This window comes from Jaculus jaculus, chromosome 18, assembly GCF_020740685.1.
Source record: "Jaculus jaculus isolate mJacJac1 chromosome 18, mJacJac1.mat.Y.cur, whole genome shotgun sequence".
NCBI lineage: Eukaryota > Metazoa > Chordata > Mammalia > Rodentia > Dipodidae > Jaculus > Jaculus jaculus.
The window spans coordinates 52,472,698-52,500,409 of record NC_059119.1 but is presented as its reverse complement, the minus strand read 5'-3'; the positions used below and the strand labels follow the sequence as shown (position 1 = coordinate 52,500,409).

At 40.4% G+C, this 27,712-nt stretch overlaps 1 long non-coding RNA gene across 1 annotated transcript; it reads right to left on the bottom strand.

Annotated features, from left to right (window-relative positions):
- Positions 1-268: 268 nt before the first annotated feature.
- On the bottom strand, positions 269-13,296 carry LOC123455740. Its single transcript, XR_006634110.1, has 3 exons — positions 13,196-13,296; positions 11,281-11,679; positions 269-673 (listed from the first exon to the last, which is right to left on the bottom strand). It is a non-coding gene; the product is annotated as an uncharacterized LOC123455740 (long non-coding RNA).
- Between the last annotated feature and the right edge of the window lie 14,416 nt (positions 13,297-27,712).

Below are 27,712 nucleotides of genomic sequence, written 5' to 3'. Positions count from 1 at the left end.
AGGAAATGCACGGGGAGTTAATATAGTATTGCATTTACAGAGTTAGCTTGCTGGGGGCAGCAGGGGAATGTGGATTCTATTTAAATGACAATCCAAAAGAAAATTCAAGGGTTCTGCTGCAAAATTTCAGGCTTTAAAAAAAGTTAAGTAGAAACTTAATGTATGGACACATCATGTGTGTGTACCATCTTTTCCATCCTCTCTGTCACCATTCCAATGAGTCCCTCCGTGTCCCCCCCTTCACCCCAGTGGGATTGCTGGTGTTCCTCCTGGGGTTGTGGTTTATGAGTTGTGAGAGCAGCAGACAGTCACTGTGGCTGGAGGCCATGCCTCTGGATATTCCATCCCACCATCTGGCCCTTACAGTCTTTTTGCATCTCTCCCATAAAATTTCCTGAGCCTTGGTGGGTGTGTTTTAAGTCTACTTCAGTATTGAGCTCTCAGCTGCTTCTGGATTTCTGCTTTGGTGCGTTTTGAGTCTCCTCAGTGTCTGTCTGCATCACCCTGGAGCAGGCTGTCAGGCTCACCGTGGGAGCAGCGCTGTTGATCATCTGGCCAGCTCCTCCGTGGGTTCACCTGGGCCCTGGCTGATGTCTGAGGCGTGGTTTATCTCCTGCCATGGAGTCAGCTGTCTTGTTGACAGACTTTGGTTGTCCTCGGTTCTCACTGCCTTCTGAAAAAGAACAGATTATGTAATAGAGACTGAAGTCAGCATAGGTTAAATGGGATAGGCATTGCTAATGAAGAGAGATTTTGATGGGTGTAGCCTCTCTTTTGGCCAGACTCACGGGTACTTCTCATTGCATAATCTTTGTCTCCGGAGGATTCTGACTTGCTTCCCAGTTCCAGCTAGGGATTTCCCTTCCACGGAGAATGGATCTCTTCACCAGTCAGAGAGCCATTGGTTTCCCATTGGGAGCCACTGGTGCACAAATGGGTACATCTTGCCAGGATGGCTGCTTTTGTACAGCAGTGTCTCCTGCATGCTCGCAGCACTGTTGGCCATTTTCAGTGTGGCACTTTTCAGCACTATCCTGGACAGCCTCCTGGTCATGGGCTTCCTTCCAGCTTCACTCAGATCTCCCAGTGTTCAGTGTCGGCATCGCGTGGTGTCTTCAGCAATAAGGTCTCACCCTTTACCTCAGGTGGGTAACCAAGTGCTTTGACAGAAGCCTGTCTAGTTTTGGGGACCTTGTAGGTCAGTGAACAGCTCAGTGTGTGTTGTGACTGATTTCTGTTCATTCTCTAGGTTTAATGAACTTTTGACTCTATCTCAATAGATTGTATTCTTGGTAACTAATGTTTTGCATGTTTCCCTGAGATGTCTTCCACTTTCAAAGCGCTGCTCATCCTTCAAAGTCAAATGCCAAACCACTATTAAGTCCTCGCTGAATTTTCCATCTGACATCCAACTGAATTTTTAAGTTTCTCTTTGTAAAATTTTTAAATATTTGGTGTTTAAAGTATATCTCCAGTGATAAGGCTGACTCATATGGAACATTGTGCCTAAAGTATGGATACTGGATACTTAGTGTTGTACAATATGAAGAAGGGCAGCAAATAAAAATAAAGTTTATTAATATTTAGTAGGTAATATTCCAGAACAATCTTCAAAAACTGACAAAAGAGAATTTGCAAGGGGGCAGACTTGCTGTTATTAATATCAATTTTCAGCTGACTAAATTCTTAGTTATTTTCCTGTCATCCATCCTCTTTCATTTACTTAATAAGGAAATTTACCATGTAATGTATTGTAGGTTTGGGGGAAAAGAAAGCACTTTGGCAAAGCTGCATGAGTTCCATGATTAGTAGGTTTCCAACCTGGTCCAGTCTTTGAAACCCCAAGCGTATGGTAGAGAGTATATTTATCTTTCCTGGGTATGAGCAATGCACCCCAGCGTTTATGAAGATGAACTCACAAACTTTCCATTTGATTCTTGATTTTAATTTTCCCCCTTGTCAACCTCTGTGCTTTTCTGCTCGGCTTCTGTCCTACAGAATGACTGAGTGACTTTCAGTCATCTTTCTCTCTCTGCTGTGGTTTCTCACAGATTGATGGCTATATATAACTGCCTTCCAGTGATGCAGGATTGCACAAACTTCCTCTTCTCTATCGTCTGCTTTTATAGATAGAACTAGGACACTATGCCAGGAAATTGTCATCAGAGGCTTCAGAGCTACAAGTAGGAATAAGGTGAAAACTTGCATATAAAATAGGAGCATAAGATGTATACGTATAGTAGCTTCTTAGTCACGTCTGGGATTGTGTTCTGGCCTCCCGTGGGTAGCCACTCAGGGTGTAAAAAGACTGTGTTACAAAAGGGTTACAGGCAAGAGTGACTACACCAAGGTGTTGATGCAGCCCCATGAATTGTCTTTGCTTTTGTATTCTCTCTCAAAGAAAGAAAGATGACTGCGATAGTACTTTATAATTATTCAATAATAAAATGTGAATATTGTTCAAAAACAACCATAAAACAAAAAAAATTACATTAATTTTTTTTTGAGATAGGGTCTTGCTCTAGCCCAGGCTGACCTAGTCACAGGGTTGTCTTAAACTCACTGTGCGCTCCTCCTACCTCTGCCTCTTGAGTGCTGGAATTAAAGGCATGTGCATCATGCCTGGCTAAATCAGTTTTTAAAATGTATTTGTGTGTGTGTGTGTGTGTGTGTGAGAGAGAGAGAGAGAGAGAGAAAGAGAGAGAGGGAGGGAGGGAGGGAGAGAGACGGAGAGAGGGAGAGAGAGAGAGATAGCACCAAGCCATCATGACTTATTTTAGAGTTGACATTGTTCAGGATAACCAATCATTTCTAATTGTCAGCTTGGGGCTGGAGAGATGGCTTAGCAGTTAAGTGCTTACCTGTGAAGCCTAAGGACCCTGGTTCGAGGCTCGATTCCCCAGGACCCACATTAGCCAGATGCACAAGGGGATGCATGTATCTGGAGTTCGTTTGCATTGGCTGGAGGCCCTGGTGCTCCCGTTCTCTCTCTCTCTCTATCTGCCTCTTCCTCTCTCTGTCTGTAGCTCTCAAATAAATAAATAAATAAACAAACAAAGTGTCAGCTTGTGCTTATGCATTTATGTCAAGAACACAAAGGGATAACATATTCCAGAGCCATCTCGTGTATTGGGTAGGTAAGAGTTTTGATGTAAGTATCTTCAACATATACTGGAATCAGTTATTGCCTTTTTAACTTGTGTGAAATCATTTGCTTTTGTTCTCAGTTTGTGACTGAGATCATGTGGTGCTTATGTTCTTTTTTGTAACTGGATTATTTCACTTATATATTAATGATCTCAGGTCTATGCACATAGTCACAATGACAAGATTTCATGCTATGTGCTGGATGAGTAATATCCATGGTTTATATGTACTACATTGTTTTAATCCATTGCCAGTTGGTATACAACTGTTTGTATTTCTTGATTACTGTGAATAGTACTAGTATGAACCACAGTTGTAGATATCTGTTTGAAATAGTGGTTGCTATAAACCTGGCATCAGGACTACTGAGTCATGTCATGTTATGCCTCTATTTTTACTTTATTTTTTGAGGAATTTTATTCTGTTTTACATAATGGCCATACAAATGTATGTTCCTACCAATAATGTGTAAGAATTCACTCTCATGCGCATCATCAATTGGAGATTTTAATATTTAGTATTTCTGGTGATAGTTGTTCTTGTGGAAGTAAGGTGACCTCTCGCTGTGGCTCTGATTTGTTTTTCTCAGTAATTAGAATATGGAGCTTTTTTGTACATACATTTGTAAGTCATGTGTATGATTTTTTAGAGAAATGTCTACTTAGTTTGTTGCCCCTATTAGTTTTTAAATTTATTTTGTTTTATTATGGAGTTTTTACAATTTATTTAGAAAATTAATCTAAATGTTTTGTTCCATTTTGTATTTATTTATTTATGATTTTTTTTTAATTCACTTACTTATTTGAGAAAAAGAGGCAGAGAAAGAGAGAGAGAGAGAATGGGTATGCCAAGGCCTCCAGCCACTGCAAACGAACTCGAGATGCATGCACCCCCCTGGGCTTACATGGGTCCTGGAGAATTGAACAGAGATCTTTTGGCTTTATAGGCAAAGGTCTTAACTTCTAAGCTGTCTCTCCAGTCCCATTATGTAAGGTTTGTTTTTTGTTTTTGTTTTTGTTTTTGTTTTTTGTTTTTTTCCTACTCTCTGTTGATTGTTTCCATTACCATATAGGTTTTCAACTGGGTATAATCTCATTTGTCTGTTATTAGATCTTGTTTTCTACACTATTGGAATCTTGTAAAAAATTTTCTTCCTGGTCCAATATTTGACAATTTTTTTCCTCCTTTTTATTCTAGTAATATCATAGCTTCATGAATTACATTTAAGTCTTCAGTTGATTTTGACTTGATTATGTAAGTGGTAAAAGGTAAGCATCTAGCTTTATTAACCTGCATGTGAAGATCTAGTCTGTGCTTTTTCCAGGGTAGTTAGTTTGTTTGCACCTTTATGAAGAATCAGTTGGCTGTTAATATGTATAATTATTTCTAGGTTTCCTGCTCTGTTTCATTGATATATTTCTTTTTATTTCTTTTTTATTTTTATTTATTTATTTGAGAGCAACAGAGAAAGAGGAAGAGAGAATGGGCGTGCCAGGGCTTCCAGCCATTGCAAACGAACTCCAGACGTATGTGCCCCCTTGTGCATCTGGCTAATGTGGGTCCTGGAAAATCAAGCCTCGAACCGGGGTCCTTAGGCTTCAGAGACAAGCGCTTAATGGCTAAGCCATCTCCCCAGCCTGTGATTGGTATATTTCTTGATGCCAATAAAATGTTTTGAGTGATGGCTTTGTACTGTGTTATAGAGGGATATAATTTCTCAAACTTTATTCTTTTGTTAAAGATTTCTTTGTTTTATTAGGGTATTTCTCTGGTTTTATAGAAATTTCAAAATTATTTTTCCTTGATCTATAAAGAATATCATTGGTATTTTGATAAGGATTGCAATGAATTGAAATTACTTTGGATAATATGGAGCACTTAGCAATATTGACATTTTCCAATCCATACACCAAGTATATCTTTCCATTGATTTATGTCCACTTCACTTTTATTAATGTTTCATGGTTTTCATTGTAAAGATCTTTACCTCTTTGGTTAAATTCTTGTCCAGACATTTTATTTCTTGATAAGTATTAATAAATGGGATCATTTTCTTGATTCCTATCTCAGAGAACTGGCTACTTGCCTGCAGCAATTCTACTTGTTTGTACATTGAACTTTTGAATTCTTCAACTTTATGGCATTCTTTGGTCAGTTTTAATAGGTTTTGAGCAACATCTATAGCGTTTTTATACAACATTCTGTCAGCTGTAACTTCCTTCTTTCCAGCTTTGTTGTGCTTCCTTCCTTTCTCTTTCTCACCTACTACATTCTCTCTGTAGTGCTAGAGGTGTGATATCTACGTATCTCAGAGAGCTTTGAGTCTCTCATTCACATGTAATTAGCTGTAGGCTTAATATGTGTGGCCTTTACTGCATTAAAGCTTGTTACTTCTTCTCCTCATTTGTTCAGACCATGAAGGGATGCTGACTTTACCAGATGGATTTTGCCTTTTATTGAGATGATGATGTGACTTTACCCTGGACTGTGTGGAGGTGATATTACCAGCAGACCCGTGTTACTAATGTTTTCCGGGTGTTACTGTGTTTGTTAACCAGGATGTGCCCCCTTTCTGTTCGTAAAGGATGTAGTTCTCTCTCTCTCTCTCTCTCTCTCTCTCTCTATTTTTGCTGTCGTCTGGTTTTTCCATCGAGGTAATGGTGGCATTGCAGAATGAATGTGAAAGAAATCCCTCTAGTTGATTGTTTGGGGGCTAATTAAAGAAAGCTTGGTCCTCGTTCTTCTTTAAATGCATATGCATAAATCAATGTCAAAGCCGTCTGATGGGGTGCTTTTTATATTGATTCAATCACTTTATTTATTTTTCATAGGTTTTTCTCTATTTATAATTCCATTTTCATAAGGTGCATGTGTCCAAGAACTGTTCTACTTCTCCTAAGTTATGAAGTATGGTCGCAATTAGCTGTTCACAGTAGTCTCTAACGAGTCCATTCTCGGAGTATCAGCAGCAGTGTTACCCTTTCCATCTCTCATATGGACCTAGAGTTCTGCTTTGCTGATTTTTTTTTGTATTGTTGTATTTTTAACTTTATTTATTTCGATTTCTGCTCTGATCATTTTGTTTGTTTTCTTTTTTTCTGTTTTGTTTTTTTTTTAAGCATATGCTTTGTATGGATACATCATGTGTTGGTATCTTCATTTCCCTACTCCCGTCCCCCGTTTTGCTGAGGGCTCTCCTCAGTGGGCTTCCTGGTATTCCCTATGGGGTTGTGTGTTATGAAGTGTGAGAGCAGCAATCAGTCCTGTGGCAAGGGTGGCGTGGTGTGGGGAATGTCTCTCATCCTGTGGGTCTTATAATCATTCTGGCCCCTCTTCTGCAAAATCCCCTGAGCGGAGGTGGGTGTGTTTTAAGTCAACTTCAGCATTGAGCCCTCAAGAGCCTCTGGAGCTCTGCTTTGGTAGGAGCTGAGTGCCCTCAGTGTCTGTCGTCTCCCTGGCGCTGGTTGTCAGGTTCGCCGTGGGAGCAGCGCTCTTGCTCATCCCACCAATTCCTCCAAGGTTTCACCTGGGCCCAGGCTGATCTGCTGATCTTGGTTCTTTCTACCTTCTGCCCTCAGCGAACACTTTCCCATGAGCAGGCCTCCCTTCCCTTGGCTCTCTGCCCTCGGCCTTCTTCTTCATTTCCACTAATTTGGGGTTTGGTTGTTTTATTAGTTATTTATTAGATGCAAAGGGAGATTGTATATCTGAGATGTTTCTGGTTTTTATTTTATTTTTTTATTTTATTTTTTACTGTAGGTATTGATGGTTATAGACTTCCTTCTTTGTATGGCTTTTGCTGTGTCCTGAGGTTTTGGTATGCTATTGCACTTTATTGGTTATAAGAAATTTTTGAATTTCCTTTTGAAATCTTATTATCCTTGAATAAAAGTTCAAGATAAGTTGTTGAACTCCCACCTACTTACATAGTATCCAAACTTTGTTGCTTTTTTTGTTCGTTTGTTTGTTTGGTTTTTTGAGGTGCGGTCTCACTCTAGCCCAGGCTGACCTGGAATTCACTATGTAGTCTCAGGGTGGCCTTGAACTCATGGTGATCCTCTTCCCTCTGCCTCCCGGGTGCTGGGATTAAAGGCTTGCGCAACCACACCCAACCTCAAAGTTGGTTGTTTTTGATTTCTTGTTTAATTGTGCTATGGTCAGAAAAAAAATATTTCACATGCTTTCAATTTTTTGAAAGTTTGTTTATACTGGTTTTGTGGCCTATCATCCAATCTGTCCTGGGGAATGTTACATGTGCCATTGAGAAAAAAATGTGTATTGAGCAATCATGGATGGAAGACTATGCGGATGTCCGTTAGATCTGTTTGGTTAAAGGTGAAATTTAAGTAGGCTAGTACTTTGTTTTCTGTCTGAACAATTGGTGTGTCGATGTAAGTTGGTGTTAATGTTTCCTACTGCTGTATTGGTGTTCATTTCACTCTTACAGTCTACTCATGCTTTGTCTTATATATTTGGATGCCCTAACATTTGGTTGCATAAATATTTATAATCATTATGCTTATTAATGAAGTGACCCTCTTATCACGTGATCTGATAATCACTCTTTTGTACTGCTTTCCATTTAGGGTTGATCTTGTCCTAGATAATTAAGGCTACTTCTGCTTGGCCTGGGATTCTATTTACATGGAACGTCATTTTCTCTTTTATTCAGCCTATGCATGTTTTTAGAGGTTAAGTGAATTTTTTTCTACACATAAAGTCTCTTCCTTTTTTTGTTTTAGTTTTTTTTTATTTTGAAAAATTGCAGACACACTGGAAAATAGATAAATAATGAATCAGATGTACCCATTGCTCAGTAACAAATATCAGTATGTGACCAACCATGTTTCATTTGCAGCACAATCCACTCCTCATGGTCCAATATCTTTGTATCATAGATTTTTCAGTAAATGCTTCAGGATAGATTCTAATCATCCACAAGTAAAGTCTTGCTTTGCTATCAAAGCACACACTAAATTCAAAGAACTCCAGCTCCTCAGTTTTATGAAGCATTTGGATTTCCCAGTTGTCTCATCAGTGTTTATCTTTCTGTCCCTTTTTACTTCATAAAAATAGGTGGTGAGATTGAGAGAATTGACCAAGATGTGCTATCATCATTGTTATTATTAAATATTACTCCATTTTAAAATAATGATCTTTTCATATTTCCATCACAATATACGTGACAACTAGTTATTTCTCTGGTGTTAGCACTCTTTGGCGACTATTGCTTAATCCATTAGTTCATATAAATAGCAAACTTGTGTGACAGCCTATTAGTCCTTGTTTATTGGATGGAAAACATCTATACAGAGGAACTTCTGGCCTGGAAAGATGGCTTAATAGCTAACCACACTTATTTGCAAAGCCTGCTGGCCCAGGTTTGATTCTGCAGTAACCTCTTAAAGCCAGCAGCACAAAGTAGTGCGTGTCTGGAGTTCATCTCCAGCTACAGGAGGTCCTAGCCTCCTCTCTTGTCCTCGCTTTGTCTCCCCTCGCAAATAAATAAATAAAAATATTTTTAAAAAAACAAGAGAAACTTCTATTGATTAATTCTTGGAACTGCCTAAACTACAGATCTTAAGGAGAAAAGGGAAGGAATAGGAGGAGTTGCTTCTCTTTACCACTTTTCAACAGGAGTTGTTTCTCGCAGAGGAATTTTTACACAAGTAACTATTTCCTTAAGAGTTCTCTACCTGAGATTCATCCTTGCTTCGTGCTGTCTGATTGGTTTCTTGCAGTCTAATTTGTCAGTTAGGTGAGTTCATTTTGAATGTTCTCAATGCTTGTCGGGCTGTGGTATCTGTCACCTGGGCATTTGGGGCTTAGGAAATGATTCAGCTTATCATAATAATATGGCTTTGTTTATACATGCCTTTCCAGAAAAAAAGGAAAAAAAAAAAAAAAGAAAAAAAAAGAGCAGGCTCCTTTTCTTACAGCCAATCACTTCCAGGATTTTGCCACTAGATGGCATCCATTAAAAATTTGATTTTTGGAAAATCTGCTAGTGTCTTATTATGTTTTCATCACTAGGGGGCTATCTAAGTGCAAATTTGTCCCAAACCTGCAGTTGAAGTAAGATTCAGCATTAGCTGTGGGGGGTGGGGGGTGTACCATAAAGGGTAGTTTGCTCATGGGATTGGAGTAGGCTTAGATACCTGGTACACTGTAACCTGCACAGAGTATTTTCAAGGCTGCTCCAAGATGTTCTCAGTGCAAGGTTCCACCAGTCCAGTGCAGCGTCCCAAGGCAAGGAGCGTGCTTATGTTGTCCTTGCCCAGGTATGGGGTCCGGAGCTGCACTGTGTTGTCAATGGTTGGGGTAGTGTTGGTGAAAGCAGGCGCTTATTAATAAAGGCTGATGCTAAGGTACGTTGCATCTGAATTTCACAGCCACAAAAAAAGTATAGTCTCAGGAATGCATCCAGACACACACACACACACACACACACACACACACACACACACACACACACAGAGAGAGAGAGAGAGAGAGAGAGAGAAAGAAGATGGTTGTGATGAAGCTTGGAACATGAGTCAACCCTTTGGGGAGGACACAGATCTCCGCTTAATGCCAGAGTAGGCCATCTTTGAAGCCTGGCCTACAGATGGCTCATGCTGTTTGAGGTTGGAGGCAGTACCTTGGCCATCAAGCCTGAGATTAAGCCTGGTGGCACTGCACCTGAGTCTTAATAAAGGATCTTCAGGGTTGCCGACAGGGCCCAGGGTCACTCCAAGGCCCATGGTCACACAAGCCAAAATGCCTGTCTATTTGAGCAGGGTGCAGCTCTTTCCTTGGTGTTGGAGGGCTTTCAGAAACGTCCACTGTGAGCTCTGGCTTGATGGGAAATCTCACCATGTGCACCTGGTTCTGAGCTTCAAGGCAACATCACCTGCTTTCCCACAGGATGCCTTTCACCAGACTCTGTTGCTGGAGGTTGGGTGAGGGGCGTAGGACACTGCTGCCTTGCTAATGTGGTTCTAGTGCCTCCGCCCACACGTATCAGCCCGTGGGGACAGTTGTGGGATGGGGGTCAGTTGTGTGTAGCGCCGGGTTTCAGCGTCGTGAGCCTAGTATTAGGTTTCAAATGCAAGGCCTACATATCATTCCTTCTTTGCCACATGCAAAGTGGAAGTTGTCTTTCTCTTGGTTGCTTGGGATTGGAGGAACAGTTATACAGCCTCATTGTGTCTCTTAGTATTACACCCAAAGCAGACATTGGAGTTTCTTGCTTGATTTCTGAGAATCTGCAATGGGTGTGCAGGAGCCACTGTCCAAAATGGTGTTTCTGTGAAACGACGGACGGAAGGTCTCAGCCTCAATCATGCTCTGCCTCTCACCCCGCGCTTTCCATCTTTACTTGAATTTTTCTTTTCCGTGGTTGAATGGGAAGTTCATATCATTTCCCTGGTCCCTACCAATCTAATGTTATTATTAATAGAGGCCTGAGGATCTGATTAATAAAGATTTGTGGTTGAATGAGCTATAAGCACAACCTTATTTTGTTTTTAAATTTGGGTACCATCTTACAGTTTGCAGAGCACTTTAACATGTTTTCCTTTATTAAGCCTCACTCTAACATAGATAAACTGCCAAGTATAGTTTCACGGGTGTAATTACCTGATAGTTACATGTCACATATACATATCATAGGCACACACGAGAAGAGAAAACCAATAAGGTACTCGAGTTTCCCTTGGTATGTGCTTTGCAGGACAGCTGGGCTTGCTAATTAGCATGTTTGTCTTTTAGAAAAAAGAAAAACAAAACTTCCTTTCTATTTCTATTACAAAAAGAGTGCATGATGATTCAGAACACCCCCCCCCACACACACACACACCCTCCACCCTTCTTTTTCCTTTTCCCTTATGGTTTCTCTAATTACTCAAGGCAGTGATAAAGCCAGTCACTACATAGAACATAAACATAACTAAGATGGAGTTCCTGACGTCAGGGAGATGAAAATTCACATGCTTTCAGTTGTCATCTCCAACTAGCTTTCCTTTTTTCCTCCATTGTTTACTTTATGTGCAAATTGAGAAAGAGAGAGAACATGAGAAATGGTATTCCAGGGTCTCGAGCCATTGCAAACAAACTCTAGACACATGTGCCATTTTGTGCATCTGGCCTTACCTGGGTACTGAGGAAGCACACTCAGGTCACTACGGTTTGAAGACAAGTGCCTTCACCGCTGAGCCATCTCTCCAGCTCTCCAGTTAGCATTCTTAGGAGACAATGTTAGCTGGGCCTTTTCTTTTTTCTTACTTGCCTTCTTTTTTGAAGCCATTTATCTTAGACCTTCAGTGGCAAGCTGAAGCAAAGGAACATCTTACTTCTGTTGGATGCGTCCGGTTTGTGTTTCGAAGAAAACACTCCTTTTCCCCTCTGGTTGTCAGTAGAAAGCAAAGGGCAAAAGCAAATTCTTCACAGTGCAGCCAGTGGAGGCAGAGCACGGAAACAGTCTGATGGATGACGACGTCCTGCTTCTTATTTGTCCACGCAACACTTGAAAAATGAGGAAGAACAGCAGGCCTTCAAGAAAGAAGAGAGAGTTGCTTTCAAGTGCCTTTTTCTTACCAGAAGAGGGTGTTAGCATGCACAGGAATCTTCAGTCTCCACTAGGCAAGTAAGTCACTCAGCGACACATCCTGTGGAAGCCCTTCCAAGTCTGATTTAATGGTCATTTGCAGTCTTAACAATGAAAGAGTCTTGAAGTACAAGATGTATTTCAGTAGCCCCCCTGCCCCCATCCCCCGAGTGTTAATGCATTTAAAATCCTAGCCACCAAATAAAATGAAATGTCTGTACTGTCATCTACGCTCACCTAACAAAAACTGCACAGGGCTTGCACGAACGCATGCTCCATGGAATAGTAATGCTATAAAAATATACACAATCCAAAAGAAAATGTGCACAATTATACAGGCTTGCAAGGCACCAGAGCTGGCCATCTACATTCACCTGGTCAACAGCGCTATGGTTGGGTATTGATGGAATCTATTGTCTCAGGATTCCCAAGCAATTGATGGGTTAAATATAACCTTCCTGTGGGGCAGGGGATTTGGAATTTTAGGTAGTATGCTTTCACCATCTCGAAGCCTAGAAAAATAACCATATATCACCTTTAAGTAAAGGTCTGTTTGATTACTTAAGCAACGGAATAAACTTAGGTTTTTAAACTGCAGCCCTGGAAAACAAGACAGGAGTTAATGACCATTAAACCCAGACAACCAAAGCTCCTGGACAGTGTCTCCCTGGAGGGTTATGTGTGTGTGTAGGGACACCGTTCAGTGGTCACTTTCATCGTTGCCACATTCTACTTGAGAGACTCACCTGAGTCACAAGCATAGGGTACAACTTTAATTCAGCCATATCTTTGAAGGTTGCAGTCAGTAAACCTTTACCCAGAAACTGCAGGGCATATTCCAAAGTAGAAGAGCAGCAAGTCAACTCTGTGAGACTCTCAAGGATTGAGGCAAGGGTTTATGTTCTAATTGATTTAAGATATTTTTGTTTCATATCAAGAGCATCCTCTCAGGGCTCAGAACCAATACTAGGAACAATTGATACCACGGCAATATTAGGATGCATGCAAGATAAGCCCTCATTGTTGCTATGGGGATCAGCAAACTGTTCTCAGTTGAGGCACTAGTTTCCTCTGCCAAGACATGGGCTGGAGAAGGTGGTTCCCATAGACTGTTTTCTCTGGACTAAAAATACATCATGATTTCTATTAAAGGGCAATTAAAAAATCTCAGCGATTTGGCCTTAAGGAAATATACCCTATGATTTTCTGAACAATGAAGCAGTGAGCTGCTGCCTAGCTCTCTGAGATTATATTTGTAATTCTGGTCAGTTGCACTCTTATGCTTCCATACCAGGGTTGCCACTACAGTACTTTATTTTATTTTTTTTAGCACTATTTCACTTGGCCTTAAAATGGTGTAGGGAGGATCATGCATTTCAGACATTAATTATGTGGTTTTAAGGGTTATGCTAACAGACTTAGAACACTGAAGTTCCAAAACCACAATAAAATAAAAGTTACCTTGGTTTGTGAAGTGTTGCTCCAAATAGTTGTGATAACCTTGAATTCGATTCTATCTTACAGCCAAGAGATTACGTTTTCCCTAGTTTCCGATCTCAAACACTATGCCAACATAAAGTTCAATCAATCCTAATCTTTATAGGACGCCATGCAGTTTGCAAAGTAATTTGTACCACCAATCATTTTACAGGACATACTTCATGACCCCGCGAGAGGGTTGGCCGCTTAGTTGGTGCTACTGACTTGGTATGAGGAAGTTAAGAATGCAGAAGGTGGCCACGCATGCGTTCCCAAAGCAACATAACAGCAAGTGTTTGCTCCGGTGCCAGGTCCCATAGTCACAGTGCTCTTTCAACCTTTATGTAGCCTTAGGAAAACAGCATACTTCTCATGCACTAATCCTGAAAGGCTCCATTATTATATGGTACAACTTTAATTCAGCCATGCCTTTGAAGGTTGCAGTCAATAACCTTTACCCAGAAACTGCAGGGCATTGTCATGACTTTTGGACTGCATTTTGAGACAACTCTGGTGCTTTATGCAAATTGCCAGAAAAATTCTATTGGACTAAACAATATTGAAGTAAAATGATCCGTCACTAGAGCTGGGTATCATAATGGTCCTACAAAGGGTATTTTCTTTAATTAAATTTAGCACACATAGAAAAAAAAAATACTTTTGACTTCATTATCAATTCTACCTAAAATAAATTTTATTCCTCTACCTTCTAGAAGCTAGATCATGACCATTTTGTTCCCTTCTCCAATTCTTCCTCTTTCTTTTTTTCCCCAGAGATCTCTTTTGGTTTGTGTGCCTCAGGCTCAGTAAGTTTATCTTTCAAAGTGCCAAAGCTAGGTTGTAAATGATTATTATAATTATTGTACACACAGTCTTTCTTCACAGTATGTTCTCTATAGAATACACTCCCTGGCCTTTTGCCAGTTTTAAATGAGGACAAATTTATCAAGAGATCCAAGCTAACTAACGTGCGTGCATGTTCACTGACTCTGCTTCAAGAGTTCAGGAGTACATGTTTTCTTCTTCTTGAACATCACTCTTGTCCTCCCTGAGTATTCATTTAGAAATCTGGTCACCAGCCTTCTTGAGACACTTATTTGTTATCACTATCTTAGAGTGGATACTATTTTTTTCCCCACTTACCAGATCCCTGGAACTAAACTCTTTATGTCTGCAATGGGCTTCCTCCTTGTTGTGCACTCTTTGCTCTGGAACCATCCTATGACCATATTTTTTTTTATTTTCTACTTATTTTTTTTTTTTTTTTTGCTCACAGACAAACAGCCCTTCTTGCTGTGGAAAACCAAAAAGGAACATGGTATCATTACTAGTTCTTCCTCATTTGAGCACTGATAATTCAACAGACCATTCTTGTCATCGGGCCATGTTTTCATAGCACCATTAAATTCTTCTTAATTACTATTATTCACACTGAGAGTCTGCACACTTTGCTTGACCTCATATATTTTTCATGATCTGTGTTCACCTCTTGTCTTTTATTTCTCAGCCAAATGAAATGTGTGTTTGTACAAAGCTCCTTCAATTCCATCTAATCACTGGTGGTTTCCAAGTATGCTGTCACACATTTTCAGGACATCTTGCTCTCACAATGGGTCATTTACCTTCAGGCTTATTTGGGAGACAAAAAAAAAAAAAAATCAAAACATAAAAATAAAACCAGCCAGTGCTGGATGCCTATCTGATATTTTTCTAGCTCTATGGCAAGGGTCATTTAGTTTTTTCCTCCTTTCTAGGAAATCTGTTTGCTCTGCTAATTAAAACTGCCCTAACGACCCTTCTCAGAGAGGCAGGTAAGAAATCCACTCAGAGCTGGTAGAGGAGTTCCCTTCCTCTCTTATGTGCCATCTCTCAATGTGAACCTTGGCATGGTGGGTACTGTTGGCAAAGGTCAAAGCATGTTCTTAGCAATTGTATTCATTCCTGAGGGCATGGAGCGGGGCTTTCCTGTCAGGGGTTAAAGTTAAGGGTGGCTCACTCAATCAGCTATTGTTCCACAGGGTTGGACATAACTTCAGCTGGACCTTATCTATGTGTACACAAAGGATGGCATTCTCATGGGACCTATTGTACTTCAAGACCAGTATATATACTTGGAATTTAACTAATTATATATACCTTATCTCTTTGTGTTGCATGCTTTGAGGTGAGGATGATATAATCTTAAGGGAAAATAATTAACTTGAGGACTGATTTGCTCCAACCGAGCTTGAATCTCCTCCTCCTCCTATTTCCCATTCCTTATCACAGTGTGTGTTGTGCAGTCACCCAGGGGGGTCCAACCAGCCTCTGGGCCCCCCCTCTCTCTCCTATCACCCCTGCACATCAGTCCTTACTTAGTTTAGGCCTGTTTTCATTTTCTTATTTTTATTTTTTGCTGGTTTAACGATTACACTGGCTTCCCAGAGCTTGGTGTTGGCTGTGCTCAGATTCCTCAGTGGAGCATAAAAATGCCTCAGCGGAGCTGGGGAGATGGCTTAGCAGTTAAGGCACACGCCTGTGAAACCTAAGGACCCAGGTTTGATCCTCCAGGTCCCGTGTAAGCCAGATGCACATGGTGGCGCAGGCATCTGGAGTTCATTTGCAGTGGCTAGAGGCCCTGGTGTGCCCATTCTACCTCTCTTGCTCTCTCTCTCCAACTGTCTCTAATAAATAAATAAATTAAAATAAAATCTTTTTTAAAAAATGCCTTTGTGACTTGACATGCCTTCTTCTTTGGCTCCTCCTCCCTCTTGCTCTGCTCTCACCCAGCTATTTGCTCCTATCCTCAAGGTCCCCAGAGGTATCATTCCTTCTATTTAAAATCTTAGAGTGATTCTTTTTCTCTGTTCAAGACTAAGTTCTTGAAGGGACAATTCTGACCTCTCAATGATAATAATATGATTTTTTTTTCCCTGCACACCTTCAGAAGTGATCTTAGTGCCTATTGTAAGGATAGCACTTGCTGGATCATGAGTGGAGACACTGGATGTGAAACTCCATGAGGAAAGGTCATTGTATCACTATGCACTCCAGCACTAAGAACTGAGCATGGAGACAGGAAGAGATTAAGTGTTTCTTTGGAATTAAGAGCTGAATGGGTCAACAAAGGAAGTGGGTATATGAATGTAAAGGAATATCTGAGGTTTATCCAAAATACAGACTTATGAATCGTCTCTTCTCATGAGCAATTTGTCGTGGCTAAATATTTGCTTTGCAATCTTTCCTTCAGTGTCACCACTTTTCTGAACCCATGTTTTTTGGGTCCAGCCTGCAGAACATAAATGCTCTCCAGGGCCAGAGGTGAAAGAGCTGTAAGCTATCATGTGTCCTTGCCTAATCTAGCTATGAGTTTCCATACACTAATGAGCTTAAAACGTCCCTCTCTTCTGATATGTTTCCCTAAATAATGTGAAAATAAAGTCACTTTTCTTTGATATATTCGGATCTCCATGTGGAACCCACCAATCATGCCTTTCCTCTCAATGGGACGCAGCTCCAGTGCTTCGTCCATTTCTAGCACAGAGAAGAAAAATGGGGTGCTGTGGAGTTAGAGACCTGAGAATTCTGGTGTGTCTGCAGTCGACCTGTGCCAAGCCTCGTGTGTCATGTTCCTCTTTGAGCCTCTGGCTGTGTTGCAACGACTGTACGACTGTGATTTTCATAGAGCTTTAGAATAGTTCTTTTTTTTTTTTGTTTTTTTTTTGATTTTTCAAGGTAAGGTCTCACTCTAGCTCATCAGATCCGGAATTCACCATGTAGTCGCAGCCTGGCCTCGACCTCACAGCCATGATCCTTCCTCTGCCACCCAAGTGCTGGGATTAAAGGCGTGTACCACCACACTTGGCCAATAGATCTATATTTGTAATCTGCGACTAATAGCAAGTTCTTAGTGAAAAATAGTGTATCAATAGTCATTACCCATTATTAATATGAAGATTCTTTTTAAAAAAATTTTAATAGATTTTATTTATCTATATTTATTAATTTGAAAGAGAGAAAGAGGGAGAGAGAGAGTATGTATATGAGAGAGAGAGAATGGGCATTCCAGGGCCTCCAGCCACTGCAAATGAATTCCAGATGCATACACTCCTTTGTGCATCTGGCTTACATGGGTTCTGGAGAATCAGACCATGATCCTTAGGCTTTGAAGGGAAACACCTTAACTTCTAAGTCATTTCTCCAGCCCCTAATATGAAGATTCTTGCACGTGAATGAATATTGTATGTACTGAATTGCATTTGGCTTCATTATTTGTAGATCATGACTTTTAAAATATTTTATTACTAATTTTATTACTTATTTATTTTACAAGCCCTTGAAAATGAACATACAAAGCAACACAACAGGCTTCATTACTAGCTTCCTGTATGTGTTTTGGTTTGTCCCTTCTTTCTCCTACTGCCCTACCTAGTTCCTCTGTCATCCTCCTGATGGTTCTGTTCCTTCCCCAAGCCTCCATTTCACTTCTGTGTTTCCATTTTTGGTTACTATAGCTAAATTCTTATTTCCTCCTTCCTGCATGAGAGCTTGTTTCCCACTCATGAAGCCTTTTCTAGTTTCATGACCTACAGCAACACAAACATACATAACATAGACATAAAAATTAAAATATAGGGCTGGAGAGATGGCTTAGCAGTTAAGGCACTTGCTGCAAGGCCTAAGAATTCATGCTTCAATCTCCAGGTCCCACATAAGCCAGACGCAGAGATGCAAGTGAACAATGTCACATATGTGCACAAGGGGACATGTGTCTGGAGTTTGCTTGCAATGGCTGAAGGCTGTGGTGTGCCCATTTTCTCTCTCCCTCTCTCTCTCTCAAACAAATCAAAAGATTAAAATCTAGAATCTGTATACAATAGAAAATGAGGTATTTGTCTTTCTGAACCTGAGACACATTTGCTTTTACACAATAATTTCCATAGCAAGCTTTGTTTTTATTTTGAGAAATTATCATAATGATTTTCATAGTGGATGTACCAGTTTACATTCCCACCAGAAATTTATGAGGGTTCCTTTTTCCCCCACATCCCCACCAGTATTTGTTATCCTTTGTTAATGTCACTCTTTCTTAATGTTAACTATTCTGACTGGGCAGAGATGAAATCTCAAAATAGTTTTGACTTGCATTTTCCTGATGGCTATTGCACAATTTTTCTAAAATGGTCTATTTAGTTCATTAGCCCACAGGTTTGTTGAGAGATTTTACTTTATTGGAATTTAATTATTTATTTTTTTTCAGTTATTTTTATATTCTAAATGGTAACCCCTTGTCTGAAGTGTAGCTGTCAAAGGACATTCTCTTATTCTGCAGGCTGTATAAACACTTGAGTTTCATGAAATTCCATTAGCTAATTCTTTGGGTTATTTCTTGTACTTGCTAAGTGGAGTTCTTTTCAGAAAGTGCTGGACTATATCTGTGTCTTGAAGTGTTTCACTATGCTTTGCTGTAGCAGTAAGAGTGTTTCAAGCCTTATATAAAGTTCTTTGATCTATTTTGAGTAGACTTTGGTGTAGGATGAGAGAGGTATGGAAGCTTTCAGTATTTTAAATGAAACTAAATATAGTTTGTGAGATGATTCTCTGAACTGTAGTGATTAAATTTCCTTTATCTCTCTTTTAAGAACAGTGCACATATTGATGCGAATATAGAGATCACAGTATTTTTGATTGGAGAGTTCTTACTGTCCTTCAAATAGGAATGAGGATATAAATATAAAGACAGAAAATGATTCAGGCCTGACTTGAGCCTTGCCTACTGACACCATTATTTCAATCTTTAGGTAAACATTGTCTGTTTTCTATCTTCTGATTTTTGTACATATATGGCCAGCGTCATCATTCACTAGACTCACTTCCTTAATATACTGAACTCAGTGTTCCATTCTCCCTTTCTCTCCCTCCCTCCCTCCCTCCCTCCCTCCCTCCCTCCCTCCCTCCCTCCCTCCCTTCCCTCTATCTCTCCTTGCGTACCTTCCTTTCTTCTTTTTACCATCCCTCCTTCCTTCTTTCTTTTCTTCCTTCCTCCCTCCCTATGTCCCTTACTTTCTTTTCTTTTTCTTTTTCCTTTGGAGACAGGGCATCATGCATCTGTGACTGGTCTTGAACTCACTATATAGCCCAGGATGAACTTGTACTTTTTTCAAATTTGTTTTAAACAAAATTACTTTATGGAGACACACACACATACACACACACACACACAGAGAGAGAGGGAGAGAGAGAGAGAGAGAGAGAGAGAGAGAGAGAGAGAGAGAGAGAGAGAGAGAGAGAATTGGAGTGCCAGGGCCTCAGCCACTGAAATAGAACTCCAGAAGCTTACACTACCTAGTGGGCATGTGTAACCTTGATTTTTGTACATATATGGCCAGCATTATCATTCACTAGACTCACTTCCTTAATATACTGAACTCAGTGTCCCATTCCCCCTTTCCCTCTCTCCCTCCCTTCCTTGAGCTTGCCTCACCTTTGTGCATCTGGCTTATGTGGGATCTGGCAAGTCAAACATGGGTCCTTAGGCTTCTCAGGTAAGCACCTTAAGCACTAAGCCATCTCTCCAGCCTGGAATGAAAGGCATCTGCCACCATGCCTATATTATGGTGTGTTAGGGATAACCCTAGGCTTCATGCATGCTATGCAAGCACTCAAAATCAGAAAGAGAATGATTAAGTGATGTGATTGAGATTCATGGAAAATTAAAATACACCATTTGGGGCTGGACAGATGGCTTAGCAACTAAGGCATTTGCCTGGAAAGCCAAAGGACCATGGCTTGATTCCTCAGGACCTACATAAGCCAGATGCACAAAGTGTTGCATGTGTCTGGAGTTCTTTTGCAGTGGCTGGTGTGCCCATTCTCCCTCTCTCTCAAATAAATAAAAATAGCCAGGTGTGATGGTGCACGCCTTTAATCCCAGCACTCGGGAGGCAGAGGTAGGAGGATCACCATGAGTACGAAGCCACCCTGAGACTCCATAGTGAATTCCAGGTCAGCATGGGCTATAGCGAGACCCTACCTCAAAAAAGAAAAAAAAAATAATAATAATTAATATAATATAATATAATATAATATAATATAATATAATATATATACCCTTTTCAGTTCACTGAAGTATGTATCGACACCTACAATAATCAGGCAATGGTATTTGTCCTTCTCTTACCGTGTTTCTTGGTTCCCTTTGTGAGTATAGCCTAGCCCATCCACCTGTTTTCTCTCAAACTGCTTGCAGCCGCCCCCTGTGAAGTCCAGCATCCCATGTTCTCCATCACCTGACCCACTGTTTACACTGGGGCCTGAATGGTCTTGTAGAATGCACATCAGGGGCTGGGAAGATGGCTTAGCAGTTAAGGCTTTTGCCTGCAAAGCCTAACAACCTAGGTTCAATGCCCCAATACCCATGTAAAGCCAGATGCACGAAGTGGCACATGTGTCTGGAGTTTGTTTACAGTGGCTCGAGGCCCTAGTGTGTACATTTTTTTTCCTCTCTCTCTCTCTGTCTCAGATATCCTCACTTTGGCAACCTCAGCATTTCTTTAGGATAAAGAAAACCCATGACTAACAAGCTCTTTAGATTGACTGCCACCTTCCTCAACTATCTCTGCAGCTGCTTGCGTTCTCTTCCTTTCCACCTTTTCCTTGAAATCCCTTTAGTTCTCTGATAATGTTATTTTCTTCCCATCGTACAAACCTTTGCGTGTTCTTCTCGCTCCCTTTAAAGTTCCTAGCAACCTTCTGACCTTTGTCTTGGTAATTCCTCTCCATATTTCCAGCATGAGTGCAAAAAAATCACTTCTTTGAAGATGCTACTCATAAAATGGCCCAGATCTCACAAGCAGTGCGATCTTATGACACCCCACAGCGCCATAGTTACTCCTTACAGCAATTATCTTTCAACTCTGGGATAAACTGAAAGTGCTTCTTGTGTCGACATTACTTTAGTTCAGAAGAACGGGTCTGCCTTGGTCCTTGCTCTAGCCCCAGGTGCTGGCTCCAGTGTGAGGCACATGGTCAGAACTCAGTAGTCATTTTTGAATGATGATGTGAATTTTATAGAGACTCAGATTCTGGAAAGAAACGCTGCATATTAGGGGAAGGTGGAAAGAATTTGGAATAAGGGTAGAGGAGTTTGGAGAGAACTGTACAGGTCAAGTCTTAAAAGGACTTTAAATACATAATGACAAATATGGATTTCTTATCAGTGTGGTAAACAAGCATTATTATTGTCATGACTACTATTATCGTTACTATTTATTAAAATATTTTGTTTTTATTTACTTGAGAGAGAAAGGGAAGAAGACACACACACACACACAGAGAGAGAGAGAACGGCTACCAGGGCCGTTACAGCCACTGTAAGCAAATTCCAAATGCATGTGCCCCCTTATGCATCTGGCTAACATGGAACCTGGGGAATCGAACTTGGGTCCTTTGGCATTTCAAGCAATGACCTTACCCACTAATCCGTCTCTCCAGGTCTTATCATTACTATTTATTTTTTTTTAAATGTCTAATTTGATATTTTTGACTGGATGAAGAATAAATTGGTACTGAAAGAAGCTATAACAAGGTAGACCCAAATAAACAAAATGCATCTCTTTGGAAGGGCAACACTCTGAAGAGATGCCTATGTAGTGTTTGTCGAGTTGATTCACGTCATGAACCCTTGGCCAGGTGAAAAATCCCACCGGGGTTGAAGGTTCTTAGAGGATAGAGTCCGGCTCTATTTTTTTTTTTTTTCTTTTTTAATCAAGTCTTGAGAGATTCCACTAAGTTCAAGAACACCGGAGTCAAAGTACGGCAGAGACTTGCAGCCTCACCTTGGCTTCAGTGACTAGCTTGAGGAGATGAGACCAGCAGAGGAGCTTGAGTTGGCGAGGAGTCCACACTAACAGTAACCAGTAACCAGTCTGGCCAGCAGGGGCAGAGCACACGCAGTTCCTCAGGGAAAGGCAGCAGCTGAAATCTCCTCACCTCCTGGTGTCTGGGCTCCATGAAGTCAATCCTACTCGATTGGCAAAAAGTCAAAGCCAGGGTCCCTTCTCATGTGATATAATGATCTTATCACTGGACTTTGACTTTCTAATTCTCTATTGTAGTCTAAAAGCATCGTGAGTCATTTGATATGATATTTTAGAATGCATATATTCCAAAACTATTATATATTTGTGAGTGTGCACACTATTGTTTACAAAATTCCATATAATGGGGCTGGAGAGATGGCTTTGTGGTTAAGCGCTTGCCTGTGAAGTCTAATGACCCTGGTTCAAGGCTCCATTCCCCAGGACCCACGTCAGCCAGATGCACAAGGGGGTGCACGTATCTGGAGTTCCTTTGCAGCAGCTGGAGGCCCTGGGACACCCATTCTCTCTATATATCTGCCTCTCTCTCTCTCTCTCTCTCTCTCTCTCTCTCTGTCACTCTCAAACAAATAAATTAAAATAAACAAAAAAATTCCACATAATGCTTTTGGTTTTGCTAGGGTAATAGTTACCAATTTGTTGTCGATTTTTTTGTGACTTGTAGCAATTTAGTATTGTCTCCAAACTCTGGACAATTCTGAACCTCATGTATGAGCTAAAGTGTCTGCTACTTAGCTAAGTTTGAAAAAGCATTGTCCACGCAGGAGTGTGGTGCTGATATTTGCCGAACTTTAATGGTATTACTTTTTAAAAGAAAACAGTGGGTTGCAGTTTTAATATTAGGTTGACCTTTGTTTAATGCCAGGTTAATAGCAGCCCTGGAATTTAAACTTGAATATAAATTGCAACACTGGGCAATATCCAGAAAGAGGAAGTAAATAAGGGCAGTGTTCCATCTTATTAATAAATCAGTACCTAGTACTATCACAAAAGATCATTTTCTCTGAAGGTATCCTTATGTAAAATATTGAGATGTTCCTTTTTTTTCTATGAATGGGAGACATTCTCAGGTATTTAAAACAAATTGAGTTCTGGTCCAGACATTGCTAACCAACTCAATCAGTGTTACATGTATACATTGATATGTCAGTTTCCTCGCCCCTAACATGATGGGAATGACTTGTCCTGAGGAACTCCTCTTGCTTCTACAATTCTGTGACTCTCAGTTCTATCAGCTAAGCCTCTGTGTAGTTTTTAATAGAAATATGATTTAATCTGGGAACATCTGTTACAGTCTGTAACATATTTTGCCAAGTCCTTGACCTTAATTTTATCATAGACATCAGATGTTCCTTCTCAGATTCGACTCCGAAGAGGCATCAGTTATGCTTGGCCTTAAGTGGTGTCAACCTGACTAAAAAATATGCTAAATTTGTTAACATTACCATTAAATGATTTCTTAATCAAGGTTGTAAATACCACTAATGGTATAATTCAGTGATACTTTAGCATTAAAAATTGCACTAGCATTCCTTTTGCATTTTTATTTTTATACATATTACTAAATGAAAGTGTTCCTAAGATATCAAACTTTCTCCAAATAAACATGCATTCAAAAATATTTCTATGGAAGAGAAATTGTCATATTAATTGATTAACTAGTCTGCCTTCATTTCTCCTAATGAATGACTATTTTTCTAATCACTGTGGTTATTTCTACCAATTTTTTTAAACAATTTCCTACCTTTAATAAAAAGTTCAGGCCATAAAACATGTGTTTGGCAAATACATGTGATCTCAGCACCTGGGAGACAGAAGCAGGAACTCAAGACTAGCCTTAGCAACATGGTGAGTTCGAGACCAGCTGGCTACATGAGACTTTGTTAACCAAACAAAACAAACAAAGAAAGTAACAATAAAACCACAAAGCCACATGTCTAAGCCCTAAAAGTGACAATTTTTCTTCAGTTTTAAATTACCATAAACCAAAAACTAACTATCTATCTATCTATCTATCTATCTATCTATCTATCTATCTATCTGGTATATTGTCTTCTATTCAGTTATCTTGTGGAGATAAATATGATACAGTTTTTTATTTTTGAATTATATAGCTGATTAAAATATTGCAATCTTTGGTAACTACAATTAGTCAAATGTCAGTAAGCATATTTTCTATGTTGGTTACTTTCTCATTGCTGTGATCAGTTCCTGACCAGAAGCAACTTAAAGAAGACCTTAGGGCTAGAGAGATGGTGTAGCAGTTAAGGCACTTGGCTGAAAACCCTAAGGATCCACGTGTGATTCCTCAGGACCCACGTAAGGCAGATGCACAAAGTAACACATACATCTGGAGTTTGTTTGCAGTGGCTGGAGGCCCTGGCACACCCATTCTCTTTCTCTCTCTCTTTCTCTCTCACTCTCCGTCTCTGTCTGTCTGTCTCTCTCTCTCTCTCTCTGTGTGAGTGTGTCACTCTCTCTCTCCCTCTTTCTCTTAAATAAATAAACAAAATATTTAAAAAGAGAAGACTTTACTCGGGTACTATTTGAGGGGTCACCATACCTCGGGGTGGGGGGCATGATGGCCGAAGCATAAGGACTCTTTCATCAGGAAGCCAAGTGTGATTCAAGTTGGCACTTGTCTTGCTTTGATCTTTTGTTCATTCCCATGCCTCAGCCTCTGGAGTGTCACCCACAGCTTGGGTGAGCTTTTCTGCCCCAGTTAACTAAGGGAGAAGCTCTTACACTGATATCCCCAAGAGTTGTTTCTGTGGTGATTCTGTATCTCCTCAAGTTGACAATCAAGATGAGACACCATTGCTTTCTAAAGCTGTTCACCTTATTTCTGTTTCTGACTCTGTATGGAAAATCGTAATCAGGTGTTCTCAGCATCTAGGCATCGAGTCCTGAGAATCTTGCCTTTGACATTGAGCTTTATATGTAGTTTTTATTTTTTTAAAATAGACTTGTTCTTATTTTTTCTTAGAGATGGAAATGTAGTTCTGGTTTCTAAGTGTCCAGGTACTTCATGGAGAGGAGTAGGGACAAGTGACAGAAAGAAGAGGAACGCAGATACCCATTTTTGTTATGTTCTGCAAAAATAAGAGCGTCTCCTATTCATCCTGTAGATCATGGCATGGCATGAAGTCCCATCTGGCTAAAGACATTGGGTCTCGTAGGGTTAAATGACCTACCCAAGATCCGGCCACTTGGGGACATTCCAGGCCAGGGTTAATCTCTATCTTCTGCACGTAGCTCCGGGATTCTTTCCACTCATTCTTTCCAAGCATCTCTATTCTGGGACTATTATCACTTGTGCCTGAACTTATCTCTGGGAATTCCATCACTCACCCGAGGACTTCACAAGGTTTTTCGGTTAATAAAACAGGAGAAATCTTAAAACTTTGTGGTGATGAAAACTAAGAATGTCAATGGTCTTGTCAGATAATTTGTGAGGATTTAGATATGATATGCAGACATGTGCACAATGTTGCTAGGGACTTCCCATGGCACAAGGGGAACTGTAGCAGCCGGGAGTTTTTCCTGTGTCATACATTAGCTTTCTTCAATGAATTCAGGAGAATTGATCCAGCTGGTTATGGGTCAGTACTGGCTGATTTCAGCATGAAGAGGGTCATCGTCATAACAATGGCAGGTGTGGTGTCTGATTTCCTGAAGCAGGAATGGGGTTGCTAACTGACTTAGCGCTCTTGGGAACACTGTTGTTGAAGTAAGATTCTGAAGTTGTTGTACACGCCTTGAACATGTATTCAAACTAGTTAAACTATGTTTATGGGTTCGATGAATGAAATCAAAACATTCAGAATATATCCTTGGGCTGGAGAGATGACTTAGAGGTTAAGGCATTTGCCTGCAAAGCCAAAGGATCCTGGATTGACTCTCCAGGACCCATGTAAGCCAGATGCACAAGGGAGCTCATGCATCTGGAGTTTGTTTGCAGTGGCTGGAGGCCCTGGAGCGACCATGCTCTCTCTCTCTATCTATCCCTCTCTCTCTCTCTCTTCCTCTTTCTCTCTCTCAAGTAAATAAATAACATATATTTAAAAAAAGAATATATCCTCAAATGTCACAGAAATAAAAGCTTTAAAAGTTCACCATAGGCCAAGTTAGCTATCTTAGCAGTAAATAAGCTAGGAGCACACTTTGAAAATTTTACTTTTTGTAAAAGTGGTCATAATCCCAGATCAAGTTCCAGTCATTTAAGAATTAATAAAAGTATAGAATTTTAATGATTTTAGACTAATTCAATTTGAATCATTGAGGATGTGTGCTTGGATTTATTATTATTATTGTTGTTGTCGTTGTTGTTATGAAAGATTGCCTGATGATTTTAACATGTGGCCTCAGTTCAAAAATGCTCATTGGTAACATCGGCTATCCTGGGTAACCTAAATATGGAAGCTTCCTTTGAAGGCGATGTTTCTGGTTCCAGTTCTGGGTCAGTGACAACGGTGCATGGATTTTCCTCCTCCTGATTCTTCATGGGGCTTGCATTCACAATCCCAGTTTTCTCAAGAGAGCCTGCGGTGGGTACATCAGTCGGCTATGTCCCGCCATGTCCCTTTCCCCAATAACTGACTAGTATGAAAGACAGAGCAAAGGCTGGTCCAGGCCCCCCATCACCCACTTAGGAAAACAAGAAAGAATCAGTGTGTGGACGTCTTTACTGGTTGTTCAAGTTACAGGGTCTGTTTGCTCGTTTTCTTTGTCTTCCTTATGCCTTTCCTTTTTTTTTGCTCATTACCAATTTCGTCCCTTCCTCTTGCTTCTCAGCTTATCTCTGTTTATTGACCTCGTTCACTTTCTTTTTGAGAAAACGTACTAGCTTGCAGGGTAGAAGGTCAAACTACTTAACTCCAGCTTCCAGGGACCTAACGATCCACTTATCAACGTTTCATTTACATTCTCTTCACACTTAGAGCTCATCTGTCTTGGCATTGTCTAGCAAGTCCCATTTTTTAATGAAATATCATTAGCTAAACTATTGCGAGGGAAAAGCCGACAACCCTACGTCAGCCATAGTCTCTGTTCTCAGGGAGCCTTCAGATAACTCGACGAGACAGGCGTTCACGATCGATTTTATAAGCACAGTAAGTATTCCTACAGAGGAAAGGACATGCTGCTTGGTGGGTTTATACAAGGAGATCACAGAGTTGACACAATCTCAACTTTAAGAGATCGTTAGCTGTTACCTAGGCAAATGATACAGGAACAGGAAACAAGAGAAGGGATCAAGGGCATACACCACCACGTTCAGAGAATGACATGGAATTTGGAGTGGTCAGATCAAGACATAATTTTTTTTTTTTTTTTTGCATGATAGTCCAGCTTTACTGAACACAGATGCTGTGTTTTACAAAATTGCAATCCTTTAATGAGGGCTTCCGTGTGCATTTGGCCATCTCAAAATAGTTTGAATTTGCTTAGAAGAAGGCGGACTCTGAAGGTTAACCTGAAGTCACTATAAAATCCATGTTTAATGCCTCAGAGAGTTGGAGTCATGGCTGTCTTTGGAAGCTAAAACAGAGCGTCGTTCGAATGGAAGGAGAGAGCCAGGTCTTATCTTCTGGAAATTTTCCACTTTCAGATTTCAGTAGGATTTTTTTTACCGATTTGACTG